General features: G+C 38.7%; 1 protein-coding gene across 1 annotated transcript in view; it reads left to right on the top strand.

Annotated features, from left to right (window-relative positions):
* TAFA1 (TAFA chemokine like family member 1) overlaps positions 1-19,917 on the top strand; it is a 552,663-nt gene that overhangs the window by 497,729 nt on the left and 35,017 nt on the right. The gene's annotated exons all lie outside the window — the stretch shown is intronic.

The raw sequence follows: 19,917 nt of genomic DNA, 5'->3' as shown, positions 1-19,917 counted from the left end.
ACAGATCAATATGATCCTGGCCAGGTGGCTCAGTTGGTTGGAGCATAGTCCCACACACCCAAAGTTTGGGGGTTTGACTCCTTGTCAGTGCACATACCTAGATTGAGGGTTCAATCCACAGTTGGGGACTTTACAGGAGGCAACCAATCAATATATCTCTCTCACATCAATGTTTCTCTCTTTCTTTCTTCCTCTCTCTCTAAAAACTCAATAAACATATCCTCAGGTGACAATTGATTTTTAAAAATTATGCCCTAGCTGGAGTGGCTCAGTGGGTTGAATGCCAGCTTGAGAACCAAAGGGCTGCCAGATCAATTTCCAGTCAGGGCACATGCCTGGGTTGTGGGCCAGGTCCCCAGTGGAAGGCACACAAGAGGCAACCACACATTGATGTTCCTCTCCCTCTCCTCCCTCCCTTCCTCTTTCTCTAAAAATAAATAAATAAAATCTTTTTTTTTTTAATTTTGAAAACCAATGACTAATCTTTTAAAAAATTAAAAAAGAATACATTGATGCGGTGGTGGTGTCTGGTGGGCACTAGACTAACCAGGGAACCACTTTGTAAGTTATAAAACTGTTTAACCACTCTGCTATACACTTGAAACTAATATTGAATGTGAATAGTAATTGAAAAATAAACAAAAATTAAAGAGTAGATTGATGTCAATTCTGACTCCACCCTTATTATCTACATAAATGTAAGCAGTTGCTTAACACCCCTGTCCTACAGTTTCTTACTGTCTCATAAAGTAGTCCTTAGAACAACATGCAATCATACTGCATACAAAAAACGTAACATAGAGAAACCCACAACAACAATACCACTGTCATCACCATCGCCATCATCTTTACTATTATCAGCAACATGATCACACAACATGATTACCACCAACATATTGATCTTGTTTCTTACAGCTTTTAGGAGTAGAAAAAGAAAGATCTCTCAGTGGAACATCATGAAAAAAATGATGAAAACCAAAACAAAAAAAATGGCCACTTTATACAGTGTTTTTTTTTTTAATCCTATCTTGTTTAATCCTAGAAACAAGATCTTGTTTTTGCACTTTGAACCAATAGATTCTGTACAACTATATTCATGGGGTATCTATAATTTGTTGTTTTTACCAAGACTATTTAGTAAACAAACTTTAGATCTTACTAGAGTAAGAAAAATAAGTTTTACATATAGTAAATATTTAAATTTATCATTGATATTCTATTTTTAATTAATTTTATTTAGCTATTTTTCAAGTACAGTTTTTTTGTCTATTTCTCCCATCCCAGCCTCCCCCGCCCCTTGCTCCCCACCTCCCTCCCATTTCCAGCCCCCTTAGTTCTCGTCCCTGTGTCCTTCCTATTTGTTCCTCCAAATCCCTCCCCCTTTTTCCCCTTAACTTCCCTTCCCTCTCCACTCTAGTCACTGTCTCCTTGTTCTATATTTCAGTGTCTTTTTTTTTCTGCTTGCTTGTTTGTTTTGTTGTTTAGCTCCCTGTTAAAGGTGAGATCATATGGTATTTGTCTTTCAATGCCTGGCCTATTTCACTCAGCATAATGCTTTCCAGTTCCATCCATGTTGTTGCAAAAGGTAGTAGCTCCTTCTTTCTCTCTGCTGCATAGAATTCCATTGTGTATATGTACCACAATTTTTGGATCCATTCATTTACTGATGGGCACCTAGGTTGCTTCCAACTCTTGGCTATTGTAAATTGTGCTTCTATGAACATTGTGGTGCATAGGTTCTTTGATATTGATGTTTTAGGATTCTTAGGATATAATCCCAGCAGTGGAATTGCTGGGTCAAAAGGCAGGTCGATTTTTATTTTTCTGAGAAAATTCCATCCTGTTTTCCATAATGGTTGTACCAGTCCGCAATCCCACCAAGAGTGAACTAAGGACCCCTTTTCCCCACACCCTCTCCAACATTTGTTGTTTGTTGCTTTGTTTATGATAGCCATCCTGACTGGTGTAAAGTGGTATCTCATTGTGGTTTTAATTTGCATCTCTCTGATAGCCAACAATATTGAGCATCTCTTCATGTGTCTCTGGATGTTCTGGATGTCCTCCTTGGAGAAGTGTTTGTTCAAGTCCTTTTCCCATTTTTTAATTGGGTTGGGTGTCTTCTTAGAGTGGAGTTGTGTAAGTTTTTTGTATATTTTAGAGATTAAACCTTTGTCTGAGGTATCATTGGCAAATATGTTTTCCCATACAGTTGGTTGTCTCACTAATTTAATACTGTTTTCTTTAGCCATGCAGAAGCTTTTTATTTTGATGAGATCCCATTTGTTTATTCTTTCCTTTATATTCCTTGCTCTAGGGGACATATCAGTAAAGAAGTTGCTGCGGGAAATATCTGAGATTTTCTTGCCCATGTTCTCCTCTAGGACTTTAATGGTGTTAAGACTTACATTTAAGTCTTTTATCCATCTTCAATTTATTTTGGTATATGGTGTGAGTTGGTGCTCAACTTTCATTTTTTTGCACATAGCTGTCCAGTTCTCCCAGCGCCATTTGTTGTAGAGGCTATCTTTACACCATTTTATGTTACTGTCCCCTTTGTGAAATATTAATTGACTGTAGAAAGTTGGGTTGATTTCTGGGCTCTCTGTTCTGTTCCATTGGTCTATGTGCCTGTTATTATGCCAGTACCAGGCTGTTTTGATTACAGTGGCTTTGTAATACAGTTTGATATCAGGTATTGCGATCCCTCCTACTTTGTTCTTCTTTCTCAAAAGTGCAGCTGATATTCTGGGTCGTTTATGGTTCCATATAAATTTTAGAAGTGTTTGTTCTATGTCTGTGAAATATGCCATTGGTACTTTAATAGGTATTGCATTGAATCTGTATATTGCTTTGGGTAGTATGGACATTTTGATGATGTTAATTCTTCCAATCCATGAACAAGGTATATGTTTCCATTTGTATGTGTCTTCCTTGGTTTCTTTCTTCAGGGCTGTGTAGTTTTCTGCATACAGGTTTTTTACCTCCTTACTTAGGTTTATTCCCAGATATTTTATTTTTCTTTTTCCTATATCGAATGGGATTTTTTTCCTTGATTTCTGCTTCTGCTGATTCATTGTTGGTATACAAAAATGCCTTTGATTTCTGGATATTGACTTTGTAACCAGCTGTTCTGCCAAATTCATTAATTAGTTTGAGCAGTTTTTGGGTAGAGTCTATAGGATTTTCCATGTACACTATCATGTCATCTGCAAACAGTGACTGTTTTGCTTCCTCCTTTCCTATTTGGATGCCTTTTATTTCCTTTTCTTGCCTGATCGCTGTGGCTAAAACTTCCAATACTATATTGAATAGAAGTGGTGAAAGTGGACAACCTTGTCTTGTTCCTGATCTTAGTGGAAAAGCTTTTAGTTTTTTCCAATTGAATATGATATTGGCTGTAGGTCTCTCATATATGGCCTTTATTATTTTGAGAAATGCTCCCTGTATTCCCACTTTGCTGAGTGTTTTTATCATAAATGGGTATTGTACCTTATTGAAAGCTTTTTCCGCATCTATTGATATGATCATGTGATTTTTGTCTTTGCTTTTATTTATGTGATGTATTACATTTACTGATTTGTGAATATTGAACCATCCTTGCATCCCTGGGATGAATCCCACTTGGTCATGGTGTATGATCTTTTTGATATATTGTTGGATGCGATTTGCCAATATTTTGTTGAGGATTTTAGCATCTATGTTCATCAGCGATATTGGCCTGAAGTTTTCTTTCTTTGTTGTATCTCTATCTGGTTTTGGAATTAAGATGATGCTGGCTTCATAAAAAGAATTTGGGAGTTTTCCATCCTTCTGGATTTTTTGGAATAGTCTGTGGAGAATAGGGGTTAGCTCTTCCTTAAATGCTTTGTAGAATTCTCCTGTGAAACCATCTGGTCCGGGGCTTTTGTGTGATGGGAGTTTTTTTATTACTGCTTCAATTTCTTTTGCTGTTATTGGTGTATTTAGATTTTCTGCTTCTTTTTCACTGAGTTTTGGAAGATTGTATTTTTCTAGAAATGTGTCCATTTCCCCTAGGTTTTCAAATTTCTTGGCATACAGTTCTTCATAGTAATTTCTTACAATCCCTTCTATTTCTGTGGTATCAGTTGTAATCTCTCCTCTTTCATTTCTGATTGTGTTTATTTGTGTCCTCTCACTTCTTTTCTTGATGAGCCTACTTAAAGGCTTGTCTATTTTGTTTATCTTCTCAAAGAACCAACTCCTGGATTCATTGATCCTTAGAATTGTGCTTTTAGTTTCTATGTCATTTAATTCTGCTCTAATCTTGGTTATTTCCTTCCTTCTGCTTGCTCTGGGCTGTCTTTGTTGTTGTTCCTCGAGTTCTTGCAGGCATAGGGTTAGGTTGTTTGTTTGAAATGTTTCTATCTTCTTTAGGTAGGCCTGTATTGCTATAAACTTCCCTCTCAGGACTGCCTTCATAAGTTTTGGGTTGTTGTGAGATCATTTTCATTTGTTTCCAGAAACGTTTTGATTTCTTCCCTAATTTCATTCTTGACCCATTCGTTGTTTAATAGCATACCATTCAGTCTCCATGATTTTGGGTGCTTTGGATTTTTTCTTTGGGGTTGGTTTCCAATTTCAGTCCCTTGTTGTCAGAAAAGATGCTTGGTATGATTTCAATTTTCTTGAATTTTTTGAGGCTCATTTTGTGTCCTATCATGTGGTCTGTCTTTAAAAATGTTCCATGTGCATTTGAAAAGAATGTGTATTTAGCTTCTTTGGGATGAAGGGCTCTATATATATCAGTTAAGTCCATTTCATCTAGGGTGTTGTTTAATGCCACAATATCTTTGTTGATAATTTGTGTGGAAGATCTGTCCATTTTTGATAGTGGGGTGTTAAAATCCCCTACTATAATTGTGTTGCTGTCAATATCTTTCTTGAAGTCCTCTAAGATTTTCTTGATATATTTGGGTGCCCCTATGTTTGGTGCATATATGTTTACAATGTTAATGTCTTCTTGGTGGATTCTTCCCTTGAGTATAATGAAGTGACCTTCTGGGTCTCTCTTTATGGCCTTTTTTTTTGAAGTCTATTTTGTCCGATATGAGAATTGCTACCCCAGCTTTTTTTCTCATCCGTTTGCTTGGAAAACTTGTTTCCAGCCTTCACTTTTAGTCTGTGATGGTCTTTTGTCCTGAGGTGGGTCTCTTGTAGGCAGCATATGTGTGGGTCATGCTTTCTTATCCATTCAGCTATTCTGTGTCTTTTGATTGGAGAATTTAATCCATTTACGTTTAAGGTTATTATTGATAGGTACTTATTCATTGACATTTTTGTACCTGTGTTCCTCTCTGTCTCCCTCTTATCCTTCCTTCCCTTAAAGCAGTCCTTTTAGTATTTCTTGTAGAGCTGGTTTGGTGTAGGCGTATTCTTTTAGGCTTCTTTTGTCTTGGAAGCTCTTTATTTGGCCTTCTATCTTGATTGAGAGCCTTGCTGGGTAAAGTAGCCTTGGTTGTAGGCCTCTGGTTCTCATTCCTTGGAATATTTCTTGCCATTCTCTTCTTGCTTGAAGTGTTTCCATTGAGAAGTCAGTGGCTAACCTTATTGGGCCTCCCTTGTATGTTATTTCTTTTTTCTCCCTTGTTGCTTTTAAGATTCTCTCTTTGTCTTGGAATTTTGCCATTTTGATGATGATGTGTCTTGAAGTGGGCCTCCTTGGGGTCCTCTTGATTGGGACTCTCTGTGATTCCTGGATTTGTGAGACTTTTTCTCTCATCAAATTAGGGAAATTTTCTCTCATTACTCTTTCAAATATGTTTTCTATTCCTTGTTCTTCTTCTTCTCCTTCTGGTATTCCTATTATTCGAATATTATTACGTTTCATATTGTCTTGCATTTCTCTTAATCCCTCTTCATTCTTTCTGAGCCTCTTTTCATTTTCTTGCTCTTTCTGTGAGATGCTTTCTACCTTGTCCTCCAATTCACTAATCCTATTCTCTGTTTAATCTGCCCTACTTTTGAAACTTTCTACTGTGTTCTTCAATTCGGAAATTGTATTCTTCATTTCCTCTTGTCCCTTGCTGATAGTTTCCATTTCCTTTTTCATGTTACTGTAGTTTGCAGAGATCATTGTAGTTCCCCTGTAGTTTCTGGTAGTTCACTGTGAGCTCTTTGAACTTTGTAATAACCAGTGCTTTGAATTCACTATCTGATAGTTGATTAGCCTCTATTTCATCTAACATTCTTTCTGAAGTTTCTGCTTTTTCTTTCATTTGGGGATCGTTTCTTTGTCTTCCCATTGTTTGTGAGACTCTTATTGTTAGTCTCTGCTTCTAAAATCGATCTGTTCTGAAACCCTGGTTTTATGGTGTGAACTTCTGTGGTATGATTCTTGTGAAGTTCAGTGGTGCAGAGTCCTTGAAGTTTCTTGATGTTCTTCGTCTCCACCTACTCTCATGCTGGTCCTTGCGCTGGTCCCTGCATTGGTTGCCTACCACTTCTGAATGTCCTGGCTCTAGTAGCCACCTCCTCAAGTGCCCAGGCCCGTTACTATGGCAGCGGCTCAAGGGCCAAGAACGTCCCGGGTTTCGTAGCTGATTCCTCTGCCACCGCCCAGGACCGTCACAGGGGTTTGGAGTGTCCCGGCTTCCGTACCTGACTCCCTGGGGTCCTGTCCTGTCTCTATGGCAGTGGCACAGAGGCTAAGAATGCCCCAGCTCCGGTACCTGACTCCCCAGTGTCCAGACCTGTCGCTATGGGAGTGGCACAGGGGCTGAGAATGCCTGGGCTGTGTAGCTGACTCCTCTGCCTCCCAGGACCGTCACAGGGGTTTGGAGCACCCAGGCTCCCGTACTTGACTCCCCAGCATCCAGTCCCATTGCTATGGCAACAGCACAGGGGCTGAGAATGTCCCGGCTCCCGTAGTTGGCTCCCCAGTGCCCAGGCCCGTCTCTATGGCAGCATTACAGAGGCCTCCGGTGTCCCAGCTCCTGCAACTGACTCTTCTGTTGCACAGGACTGTCACAGGGGCTTGGAGTGTCCAGCTCCTGTACCTGACTCCCCGGCTCCCAGGCCTGTTGCTCTGGCAGCAGCACAGGGGCCGCGTGTGTCCCAGCTTCAGTAGCTGACTCTGCAGCTGTCTGGTGTTTCATCATCAGTCACAATCTTTGGTCTTTTAATTTCATAAATGCTGGGTAACCAATGGTTTATTGTGCTATTTCTCTAAAGATCTGCCAGGATTTTCACCCATGAGTACAGGAGCTAGCATCAGCTCCCTCCTACTCCGTCGCCATCTTCCCAGCATCCCTATACAGTATTTTGAACAATGCCTTTTACATAATATATGCTTGGATCTATTATTATAATATCACCTTTTTCTGATTGTGTATGTTCTTAGGTACGCTATTCTAGTGAGCTACCAACTATTTAAATTTTCAAGATATGTTTTAGAAACTATCACCTCTAAAGTAATGGTTCTTAGAAGTAATACAATTTTAGTTATTTAGCATATTTTCATTAATTCATTTGGCATCTATGGAGTGTCAACAATATGACAGACCCCTTGGTAGATACTGGTAATATGGAGAAGGCTGGCAGATATTCAGCAAGTAATTATATGGGAACAATGAGAGTTGAAAAAAGAGAAAAGCAAGACAAGGTTATGCTGTATAAATTAGAAGCATATGATCTGAAATTGGAATGTATCCAGAAAGTCCTTTAGGATTAAGCTGAGACCAAAAGAAAGAATGAACAAAAGTATGTCAACAGTCAAAGTGACACATTTGAGTAGGTAGAAGCATGGGCTGATAGTGTGTCTTGGCAGAAGACTCAGCCTAAGAAAATATCCTGGGCTAGGAAAAGTATGGCTCCTCCAGGAATTGAAAGTAGACAAACTGTTGCTGAATATAGGGAAAGAGTTTGAGAGGAGCCTGGAAAAGTAGAAGGGCCACTCAGAAAAAACTTTCCATACTCAGATGAGAATTTTGACATTTTCATAAGGGTGTATAGTGAAGGCTTCAAAGTGGGGAAGTGACATAGAGTGGTGTGTTTGCATGTTAGGTTGTTTAGATGACTCTGACTACTGCGTATAGAAGGTACCGGAGGGATATATGTGTGAGAAGAAATAGCTATGGCCCAGGAGAAAGGGGAGAATAACTTGGATTAGGGCACACTGCATGGCTAGAGAGAAATATTCAGGAGTCACCTGCCATTGGATAATTGTCCTTGATTATTAGACAAATAATTGAACAATTCTGAAGGATTTACATGGGTCTGATTTCACTCTAAAAAGCATCACCTATCAATGATTCCAGTCACCAATCCCTTGCTTGGTACTTAGTACACTCTTCATTTGCAAAGGCTTGAGGTTCAGTCCTTGGTGCAATAAAACAGATTCTTCATCAGAATTCATATCTTGACTCACCAATTACTGGTAGCCATATGACCTTGGAAAAACCACTTCTTTGTGCTTCTGATATATTATCTGTAAAATGGGCATATGAATAGTGTTTACCTCATGGGGTTGCAGTGAGGATAAAAAGTATTGGAAGTACTTATAACACCTGAAATGGAGAGAATCTTTAGTGACAATTATTATCTTCTAATCCTTCATTACACACATGCGTATTGGGACAGGCACTGGTATTCAAAGAAAAATTAGTTAATGTCCCCTCTCTCAAGGGTACTTATAATCTATAAGAGATGGATTATACATCACAGAAATAAATGGGTGCTGGGGACCAACAACAAACACTTTTGCATGTGTGCAAAATACAAACACCAAATTAGAAAAGGCACACTGTGACTAAAGAGTCCAAGTAGCTTCATCTGTATAAAGCAGAGAAGTTTTTTTTTTTTTAAAGGCCAAGGTGACTCCTGACTAAGAACATGGTAGTTGCAGAGCTCAATATGTCACTGGAAATGCAAGACAACTTGAGGACACAAGATAGTTTTCCTTCAAAAGCTGAACCAGTGCAGGGTATTCAAAAACCTATTTTGGATCATAACAATGCCTCCAAAGTTTTTTGGTGGCTTTTTTTTAGGGAAAACTCTTCAAGTAGCCACCATGAAGAAGTGAACATTTGAAGTATTGCTTGTGTCTGTAGGGTGGACTGCCAGGGTGATTGACTTTGAAATAATCCCCAAGGACTTTCATGAGTTCAGGAGATATTTTTTAACACTTACTGAGAAGCAGAGCCTTAAAAGCCTGTCTCCAGAAAACAAGATTTTTGACATGTACTGGCTGGAGCCTACAAGTAAATTTTCTCTCTCCTGCTTTTGTAACAATCCCTTCCCTTTATTTATTATCATAGAAACCACAGTAGTCAACTTCATGTCATTAAACTGGAAACTTAGGAAATCATTGAAGAAATACATTTTCTCCAAAATCTCATAAAGCAGATGGGGTATTAAAATATTGCTACAGATCTGTGAATAGTTTTCATTTATACTAAGCAACTGATTTTATTTGACAGGGTCAAACTGATAGAAATAATGAATATCTGGGGCAAAATTTTCCAATGATTCTTTTTACATGTTAATTTTAAAAAACACTTTATTGAAGTATGCATGTCATTCTTAATATAGTTTGACAATGACATGGCAACTAAATCTTGAATTGCCAGGGTGAGGCATTTTTTTTGTTTTTTTTTTTAATTATTCAAGGGTTCTTTCTTTCTTTTGTAGAATACACACTACAAACTAAAATTCTTGAATTCACATTTTAAATTTAGAACATGAATACAGTCAATGCGATCATACAAATATTTGTAATAAAACATTTTAAAGTTCTAATAGAACTAAGGTATTATTTAATAAAACCCCATATTTTTAGTTGAGGAAATGAATAAGGGAAGCAAAAGGTAACAAAATATGTATTTGTCAGGATTATTTTGCTTACAAGTGACAAGAAAACAATTCAAAGTGACTTTTTAAAAAAGGAGTAGGAAGGACTCATTGCTTACACACAAGTAGAGTCCAGTGGTAGAACTTAATTGGAGAAACAGACAAAACATAAACAGCCAATAATGAGTAAACTGCAGGTTTTATTAAGGTATTCTCTCCACTGATGTCATTGTGCTCAATTTCTGTCTACCTTTTGGTTGTGTCTTCTCACTCTCCTTCTTCTTAGGTTCTTTGAGGTGACTCTGGAAAGATCTAGGCCCACATTCTTCTGGGTTTCAGTGGGATGAGAGAAAATAATTTTCTTTTATTTATTTATTTATTTAATTTTATTTAGTTATTTTCCAAGTACAGTTTTTTTGTCTATTTTTCCCATCCCAGCCTCCCCCGCCCATTACTTCAACAGTGGCACAGAGGCTGGGAATGTCCCAGCTCCCATATCTGGCTCTCTCCGCCACCCAGGACCATCACAGGGGTTTGGAGTGTCCCGGCTTCCGTACCTGACTCCCCGGCATCCAGTCCCATTGCTATGGCAGCAGCACAGGAGCTGAGAATGTCCCGGCTCCCGTAGCTGGCTCCTCAGGGCCCAGGCCTGTCTCTATGGTGGCGTCACAGGGGCCTTTGGTGTCCCAGCTCCTGCAACTGACCCCTCCGTTGCCCAGGCCGGTAGCTATGGCATCGGCAAAAGGGCCGAGAATGTCCCCGCTCCGGTTCCTGACTCCTCTGTCTCCCAGGACCGTCACAGGGGCTTGGAATGTCCGGCTTCCGTACCTGACTCCCCGGCTCCCAGGCCTGTTGCTCTGGCGGCAGCACAGGGGCCGCGTGAGACCCAGCTCCAGTAGCTGACTCTGCCACCGTCTGGTGTTTCAGAGTCGGTCACAATCTCTGGTCTTTTTAATTTCATAAATGCTGGGTAACCGATGGTTTATTGTGCTGTTTCTCTATAGATCTGCCAGGATTTTCACCCATGAGTACAGGAGCTAGTATCAGCTCCATCTTACTCCGTCACCATCTTCCCAGCATCCAATAATTTTCTATATAATTTTTGGGATTAGGTTGATTTAGGTTAATGAATTTGGCTGGTCTTGTTATTTTTCTAAACCAGTGCTTTCAAACTCTGTTTTATGAAAGATTTTTTATTATTTTTTTAAATAACCAATGTGTCATAGACTAATAATTCCATAAAATACAATTAGAGTGAATTCGTATAAAATGAAAGGAAAAGAAATGGTTACAAAATACAAGCTTGGATTATAATTAGATTTCACAGACACAAAATGACTGCCAAACTGGCATAAAATTTTCTAAACAACTACACTAAATATCTGCAATTACTCCTAGTGGAGCAGAGCTGTCAGGCACCGGCAGGAGACTTCAGCTCACACACTCAGTCTGGTCCACCACCAGTTATTAGGAAAGCTATATTGAAACATACCCAATGCCCACTTGCTTACATATTTTCTGAGCTGTTTTTGTGATATAATGGCAAAGATGAGTAGTTGGACAACACTATGTAGCCTGTAAAGCAGGAATAATTACTATCTGGCCCTCTACAGAAAATATTTACTATCTGGCCAGTTTTTATTTCAGACAATCACTATAACCCAAAGACTATGATTTTTTGATCGGGCAAGAAAGAGTCATATAGTCACTCCTAAAGAATGAATGAAGTGAAGAATGAGGATTAGATGATTCGCCAAAGGAAATGGAGATTCAGCTATCAAAAGAAAAGGGAATTATTTTAGGAAGCTAGGAACTTTCAAATATCTAGTACAGATTCTAGATCTTTCTACTCTTAATATCCTCTTTTCTTGACTCTACTTGAAATTAAATTACTGTTAAAAGAAACATTGCAAACTCTAAAGATTCCTAAAGTGAATTCAGGCCATAACCAAGACTCAATAGAACTGTTACTTCCAATGCTTTGAAGAAAAAGGAGGAATTAAATATGCAAAGGAATACATAAATAGTTTTAAAATGTTATTATAATGAGAGAATTGATACCTACCATAATAGCATATCAAACATGATAGTTTGCAATCACACTTACAAAATACTATATAACTCAGCTTTTCAGAAATGGAAATAAAATGTATTTGAATGTTATATTTATTTAGAAAATAGTTAATGAATTTATACCATGATAACAAAACAGTGGGCCAAATATCTGTCCTTTACAACAGCTTGGAAGGATGAACAAATTGTAGTCAGTAGGGAATTAAATAAAGTAACTTCAGGTTAAAATTAAGCTATCATTTGACTGTAGCAAATAGAAGTAGAAATAGAAATTAATAATGGAGAGTCTCCTTAGCAAGGAAGGCATCCAAAGAAAGCAGTTTTGAAGCAAAGTTCCACCAGAAGAGGAACAACCAGCCAAGGGAAGTATAGAATATTCATCCCCACATATGGAAAAGCCAGTGTCCTGTCTCTAGGACAGGGAAATCTTGATCTATTCTAATGGAGAAAATCTGTATGGCTGGAGCAGAGTAAGCAAGATGAAAAATAGTCCAGAAATCTTTAGGAAGTTAAAAGGCAAATTGTGTAGGCAGGGCCTTTGCATGTGCCAATTTTTTACTGAGTCAGTAAAAAGAAAAGACTTTGAATGGGAGGACATGATTTGATTTGATTTTTAAACTAACACTTTTGCTGCTGTGCATTGAATGAGCAATAATGATGATAAGAACTGAATAATATTTAAGGCAATATTCTAAGCAATTTAAACAATAAGTCAATTAATCCTATATTAACTCCATTTTATAAACAAGAATTGTAATTATTCCTCTTATTGTATGGTGGGGAAAATAAATTTGGATTTTCTTGTGCTTTAGAATAGAAAGAAACAAAAATTGTCATTAAACACAAAATAGTTGTAATGGACACTTCCGGCTAAGATGGAGGTATAGGTAGATACACTTTGCCTCCTCACACAACCAAACTAAGGACAACAACAAATTTAAAAACAAAAAATAACAAGAACTGCCAGAAAATTAAACTGTATGGAAATCTCACAACCAAGGAGTTAAAGAAAAAACATTCATCCAGACTGGTAGGAGGAGCAGAGATGGGCAGCCAGGGTGGAGAGGACTTGTGGCAAGGCAGCAGCTGGAGGACTGGGGCAGGCATGGTGGCCACTGGCAGAACAGGCAACCCTACATTCACAGGCATATAAACTGGTAGGAACAACTAGGGAGTGAAAAAGGCTGCTCAACACAGGGTTCCAGTGAGGTGAAATAAACCCTCAAAACCTCTAACTAAAAAAAAAAAAAAAAACCTGTGGGGGTTGCAGTGGCAGGAGAAACTCCCAGCCTCATAGAAGAGTTCATTAGATGACCCACAGGGTCAAAGAATGTACACAAAACCACTCACCTAGGATCAGCACTAGAAGGGTCCAATTTGCTTATGAGTAGTACCAGAAGTGACTGAAAGCTGGCAGAGAGCTGAACAAGTAGCATTTTTTCCTCTTGAACCTTTCCCCCCCCATACAGCACCACAATATAGTGACTTGGGTTGCCTTATCCTACCTTGGCAAATACCTAAGACTCTACCCTCACTATGTAATAGGCACACCAAAATAAAAAATGGCCCAAATGAAAGAACAGATCAAATCTCCAGAAAAAAAAAAACACACAACTAAGTGATGAAGAGATTACTAACCTAGCATAGGCATAGTTCAAAATACTGGTAATAAGGATGCTCAAAGAAATGGTTGAGTATGGTCACAAAACAGAGGAAAAGTGAAGGCTATGAAAAGTGAAAATGAAAAGAAAATGTACAGGGAACTCATATCAATGGTTTGGAGCAAAATGAAGAAAGAAGCATTCAATCAGAACAGAATGAAGCAACAAGAATTCAAAAAGGTCAGGAGAAGATTAGGAACCTCCAGGACAACTTTAAGCATTTCAACATTTGAATTGTATGAGTGCCAGAAGGAGAAGGGGAAGAGCAAGAAATGGAAATTTTATTTGAACAAATGAATGTTAAGAGAACTTCACCAATCTAGCAAAGGAAATAGACTTCCAGGAAGTCCAGAAAGCTCAGAGTCCCAAAGAAGTTGGACCCAAGAAGGAACACACCAAGGCACATCATAATTACATTAGCCAAGATAAAAATGATGGAGAGAATTCTAGAAGCAGCAAGAGATAAGGGGACAGTCACCTACAAAGGAGTTCCCATGAGACTGTCAGCTGATTTGTCAAAAGAGACTTTGCAGGCAAGAAAGGGCTGGAAAGAAGTATTCCAAGTCATGAAGGGCAAGGACCAAGGTTACTCTATCTAGCAAAGCTACAATTTAGAATAGAAGGGCAGATAAAGTGCCCCCCATATAAGGTCAAGTTAAAGAAGTTCATCATCAGCAAGCACTTATTATATGAAAAGTTAAAGGAACTTATCTAAGAAAAAGAAGAAGATCTAAATATGAACAGTAAAATGACAACAAACTCACAATTATCAACTACCAAACCTAAAAACAAAAACAAACTAAGCAAACTAGAACAGCAACAGAATCACAGAAATGAAGATCACATGGAGGGTTATCAGCAGGTTGAGGAAGAGGCAGGAGAATGAGGGAAAGGTACAGGGAATAAGAAGCATAAATGGTAGGTAGAAAATAGACAGAGGGAGGCTAAGAAATGTAGAAGCCAAAGAACTTATATGTACAACCCATGACCATTAACTAAGGGGGGAGGGAGTGTGGGTGGCAGGGGTGTGCAGGGTGGAGGGGAATAAAGGGAAGAAAATGGGATAATTGGAATAGCATAATCAATAAAATATATATTTAAGAAATACTTGTTAATGGAATCTGGGCTACAGTTGGCAAATATTCTAATTTGAGATCATTAGGTTCAATATTTCAGACAATTGATAGATTTCTAAACATTAAAATGTAATGTTAGCACATATTATTAAACACTGAGTGACTGGAGAGAAACAGAATATATTTCTGGAAACACAGAAGAATATAGACAGATCAATAATCATAGACAAGTAAGTATAATCTCAAACACTACCACTAAAGCAGATGATGAGGAATTATAATTACTTCAGAGAAGAACAAACTTCTTGTCCTGCACTCTTCTTTCTCCTTGACTCCTCCATGTGTACTTCCACCTGCCATAGTTACCTTCATCAACCAAATCAAACAGCTCCTTCTTGAAGTTCTTAGAACTATAACATTTAAAAAGCTATGGTGTTGTCAAAACTTGCCATCACCAGGTACAAAAACTGAAAATGAAGTCTTTTTTTTTAATTTTTTTATTGATTATGCTGTTACAGTTGTTCTATTCCCCCCTTCATTCCCCTCCACCCTACCCCCCATCTCCACCATTACCCCCCCTTTAGTTTATGACCATGTGTCTCGAGTCCTTTAGATTCTATATTTCCCATGCTATTCTTGCCCCCCCCATCTATTTTCTATCTACTGTCTATGCTACTTATTTTCTGTACCTTCTCCCCCCATCTCCTCATCCCACTCCCCTGTTGCTAACCCTCCTTGAGATCTTCATTTCTATGTTTCCACTCCTGATCTAGCTGTCCTTTTAGTTTGCTTTCGTTTTAGGTGTGGTTGTTAATAACTGTGAGTTTGTTGTCCTTTCACTGTTCATGTTTCTTTAACTTCTTTTTCTTAGATAAGTCCCTTTAACATTTCATATAATAAGGGCTTGGTGATGATGAACTCCTTGAATTTGATCTTATCTGAGAAGCACCTTATCTGTCCTTCCACTCTAAATGAAAGTTTTGCTGGATAGAGCAATCTTGGTTGTAGGTCTTTGGATTTCATGACTTGGAATACCTCTTTCCAGCCCCTTCTTGCCTGTAAGGTCTCTTTTGAGAAATCTGCTGACAGTCTGATGGGGATTCCTTTGTAGGTGACTGTCCCCTTAGCTATTGCTGCTTCTAGGATTCTCTGCTTCACTTTAATTTTGGCTAATGTAATTATGATGTGCCTTGGTGTGTTCCTTCTTGGGTCCAACTTCTTTGGTACTCTCTGAGCTTCCTGGATTTCCTGGAAGTCTATTTCCTTTGCCAGATTGGGGAAATTCTCCTTTATTATTTGTTCAAATAAGTTTTCCACTGGTGGCTGTGCCTTTCCCCCTTCTGGTACCCCTATAATTCGGATGTTGGAGCGTTTAAAGATGTCCTGGAGGTTCCTAAGACTCTCCTCATTTCTTTGAATTCTTGCTTCCTGACTCTTTTCTGTTTGGCCATTATTTGCTTTCTTCTGGTCCACTCCATTGATTTGAGTCCCAGTTTCCTTTCCATTGCTGTTGGTGTCCTGTGTAATTCCATTCATTTCAATTAGTTTTGCCTTCATATATTTGTCTAATTTGTGGCTATAATCAACCAGTTCTGTGAGGATCCTGATGACCAGTGTTTTAAACTGTGCGTCTGAGAGTTTTGCTATTTCTTCATCGCTTAGATCTATGGGCTCTGGGGCTTTGAGAACTTGTGACATTTTTGGTCTGTTCTGGCCCTTTAAGTGTGAGAAGTGGTGCCTTGGACTCCCAGGTCACTGGGTTGTGACGCTGTATGTTGGGGCGTGGTCAGAGCGGGGAAATGGCGGCGCCCTCTACTGCTCCTTGCCACGGGGACCGCCGGGCCCCGGTCCAACCGCCCACTCCCTCGCCTGTCCACTTGCACACAAATGGGCAACCACAGTCAACACGCAGCACCGCTTCCCTGCTGTCTCCTTCGCGGTCGCTCGCCTGGTGGCTCGCTCGGTTGCTCACTAGGTCCAACCCTGAGCCTGGATTCCGCGCGTCTGGATTCCGCGCCTGAGTCCGTCTGACTGAGTCCTCCTGTGCAACCCCTCACCAGCCGCTGGTTTCGCCCCTTACCGGTCAGGCTGAAGAATTTGTTGTTAACGGACTTCCAAAAAGTTCAATTTTCCGTGTTCTGACTATGTTTTCTGTTGCTAATATTTAGTTGTCTCTAAACTTGGTTGTGTGAGAAGGCACGGCACATCCACCTATGCCTCCATCTTGGCGGAAGTCTGAAAATGAAGTCTTAAAATGATTCCAAGACCCCCAAAAATTGAAGACATATTCAAAACAAAACTTCTACATAATTTTTGTGTGTATTCAAACCAAAACTCTTACACTAACGTCTATAATAGCATTATGCTTAAAGAAATAACCCTAATGTTTATCAATGAAAGAATAAATAAAATGTAATGTCCACATGCAATAGGTTATTCAGCCATAAAAAGAAATTACATGCTACAACATGAATAAACTTTGAAAATATTATGTCATGTGAAAAAAACAAATGCAAAAGGCCACATATTTCATTCTTCCATTTATCTCAAATAGACAGAATAGGCAAAGCCTTCAAGACAGAAAGAAGCTGCTGGTTGCCAGGGGTATAACAAGAGAGGAATGGAGAGTGTTGCTTTATTGGTACAGGGTTTCCTTTGGGGATCATGAAAATGTTAGTTAATGGAGATAATTGTACATTGCGAATGCACTAAAATCCTCTAAATCATAGTTTAAATGGAAATATGTGTTTTCTTTATGTGAGCTTTACCTGTAATAATTTTTTTTAATTATTCCTGATAGGAAGGCCTTTCTGTCAAAAAAAAGATGATGTGTGACACTTCCCCCAAAAGAAGCATTATTTTCTAATAATACATGTTTAAAAAGAAAGCCAGTAAAATGGCGCTGATGGGTTTGTTTTTGTATTTGAACTAATTGTTCAATACTACTAACATGATTAAGTAAATAGATGATGATGATGATAATGATGATCTCATAACAATAATAGCCATCGTGACCATAATCATTATTACACCATCATCATCATACAGTCTGGATGAAGTTGATAAATCAGAAAAAAATAGTCTAATGTACAGCAAAATGAATTTTAGAGCATACTTAACTGACTGCTTTTTGTTCCCAAGGGTTATTTATATAAATTTGTGGTGAAGGGATAAGGAAAAGGTGAAAAATTATATTTTAGCCTCATTTATGTACAACCAGACAAAAAGCAGAGAGTGAACTTTTGCAGCCATGGAGCTTGTGTATTCCCTTAGTCTGCCACAGTCATTTTTCTCATAAAGATCTTTCATGTACAACCACACATCCCTTACCATATTCACCAGGTTGAACTAGAGAGAAGCTGCTTTCTGGGCTTTTGTTAGAACACTGGCAGGGCCCATTCACCAGCATGATAACCGAAGTTGCTCTGAGCACAATCTGTTCACAGAGCAGACAGTGTTCATTTGCCTGCTGTGGCACTGTGAGAGCTATCCCTGGACTCAGGGTGCATTCTGGAGCACCTTAACTAGGATTTTAATGAGGATCCAAGCATGACAGACACATTGTTCCTGCAGTGCCTGCCACAAAGGCTTTCAGCTGACTTGATTAATTTCACCTTGTTCACACAAAGGCACAGTTACAAGACCCGCATCTTCCCCTGCCATGTCATTATATTTCTAGTGTTCTCACATCTGATTTACTCTCTAAAAAGACAAGGAAATCCTCTACCAAATCTGAATTGTGGTTAGCAATCCTTTTTTTTACCACTATATTGCAAATTCACCATCCAACCCTTAACATTTAAGCTAATAAGCTTTAAAATGTTCCCCATCTGCATCAACAAAACTATCAATGGATATTTAAAATGAAAGTCTCTCCAAAGGTAGCAGGGTACGATGGTTTCAACCTTGTGGTATGGTGTACAGGTATATCGCAGTCCTTTCAAAGGATCAAAAACATGACCAAGCAATAAAAATGACTTCTGTTAAAACTGAGCATACCTGCACAAAAACAAATGTTATAAGAAAAGGCTGTAAGGTTATAAAATTTGTGGGTTATGTGAAATAAAAAAATGAGTGCATCTGGGTGCGAGTAAAAGGTAAGAAGTACTGCATTCTGTTAAAGAGACAACAAAGACCAAAGTATGGGAGAGTTTTTGCCTACACATAAAAGGGCAGAGTCAGGGAGCAAATGGTTCTACTCAAACAGTGACAGGGTTTGGGAGGATGCTGAGTATAAAATGAGATAACTGCAAAAATACAAACAGTTTAATCCTTTAGTGTTCAACCAAAATTTCTAGTGTTTAGAGGTGTTTAGCAAATTAAAAAAGTTAGAAACCACTGTCCAGAGGATACTCACACATGATGCAAGCTTTACTCTTCCAGTGTCATCTGCTTTTGTCCTTTAACAGGTTCTCTCACTCTCTTGACATTTTGAGGGTGGCTATAGCCTTATAATCACCTTCTTCAAGTTCAATAATCACATTTTAAATACTTTCCCTCACCTTATTTTTCTATTTCTGTGTAACAAATTATGCACATCTAGTAACTTAACAGACATTTATTAACTTGTCTGTGTGTCAGAGTTCAGGCATGACTTAGCTAAATATCTTACTAGACAGCAATCAAAGTGCCAACTGGTCTATGTTCTCATCTGGAGGCTCAATGAAGGAACAATTCACTCTCATGTTTAGTCAGGCTTTTGGCAGGATTTGTTTTCATATAGTTATCTGGCAGAGGACACTAACTTCTAACTGGATGCCAGGTAGAAGCCACCCTCAGATTGCACCCTGCTTGCAATTCCCCATCATGTTGCCATCTATAGGCTGTTCACAGCATGGTGGCTGCTTCAGCAAGACCAGCAGGAGAATCTCTCTGTCTACTAAGATGGAGTCCTATATAAGGAAATGTAATCATGGAAATAGCACCTCCATCACTTTATGGTTCCTGATTTGTTCATTAGTGCCCACTAATTCAGGGTGAAATAATTGTTCTTGCATTGTGAAAATGTTTTACATGTATTTTTTACATTTTTCATAGAAGTTAGTTTTTCAAGGTGTTCTTAGTACCTAACAATGACCATATCAGTGAATTCGCCAGATGAAACATTCCTGAAAATGTCCTTCCTTTTGAAGTGACTAAAATATACCTATTCATTTCATTTGAATCCTTCCCAAAAGCAGCCATACTAAAAATGAATTAGAATCATGTATTCCTATAGCAGTAAATACTCTCCATTGTTTTCCTGGTTTGGAACAGTGTTTTCTATAATTTTCTGCAAAGTGTGAGGTCCAGGAACAGTC

This window comes from Artibeus jamaicensis, unplaced genomic scaffold (genome assembly GCF_021234435.1).
Source record: "Artibeus jamaicensis isolate MK-2021 breed Jamaican fruit bat unplaced genomic scaffold, CSHL_Jam_final contig_1157, whole genome shotgun sequence".
In the NCBI taxonomy this organism is placed as follows: domain Eukaryota; kingdom Metazoa; phylum Chordata; class Mammalia; order Chiroptera; family Phyllostomidae; genus Artibeus; species Artibeus jamaicensis.
This window is presented reverse-complemented; position numbering and strand designations above follow the sequence as displayed.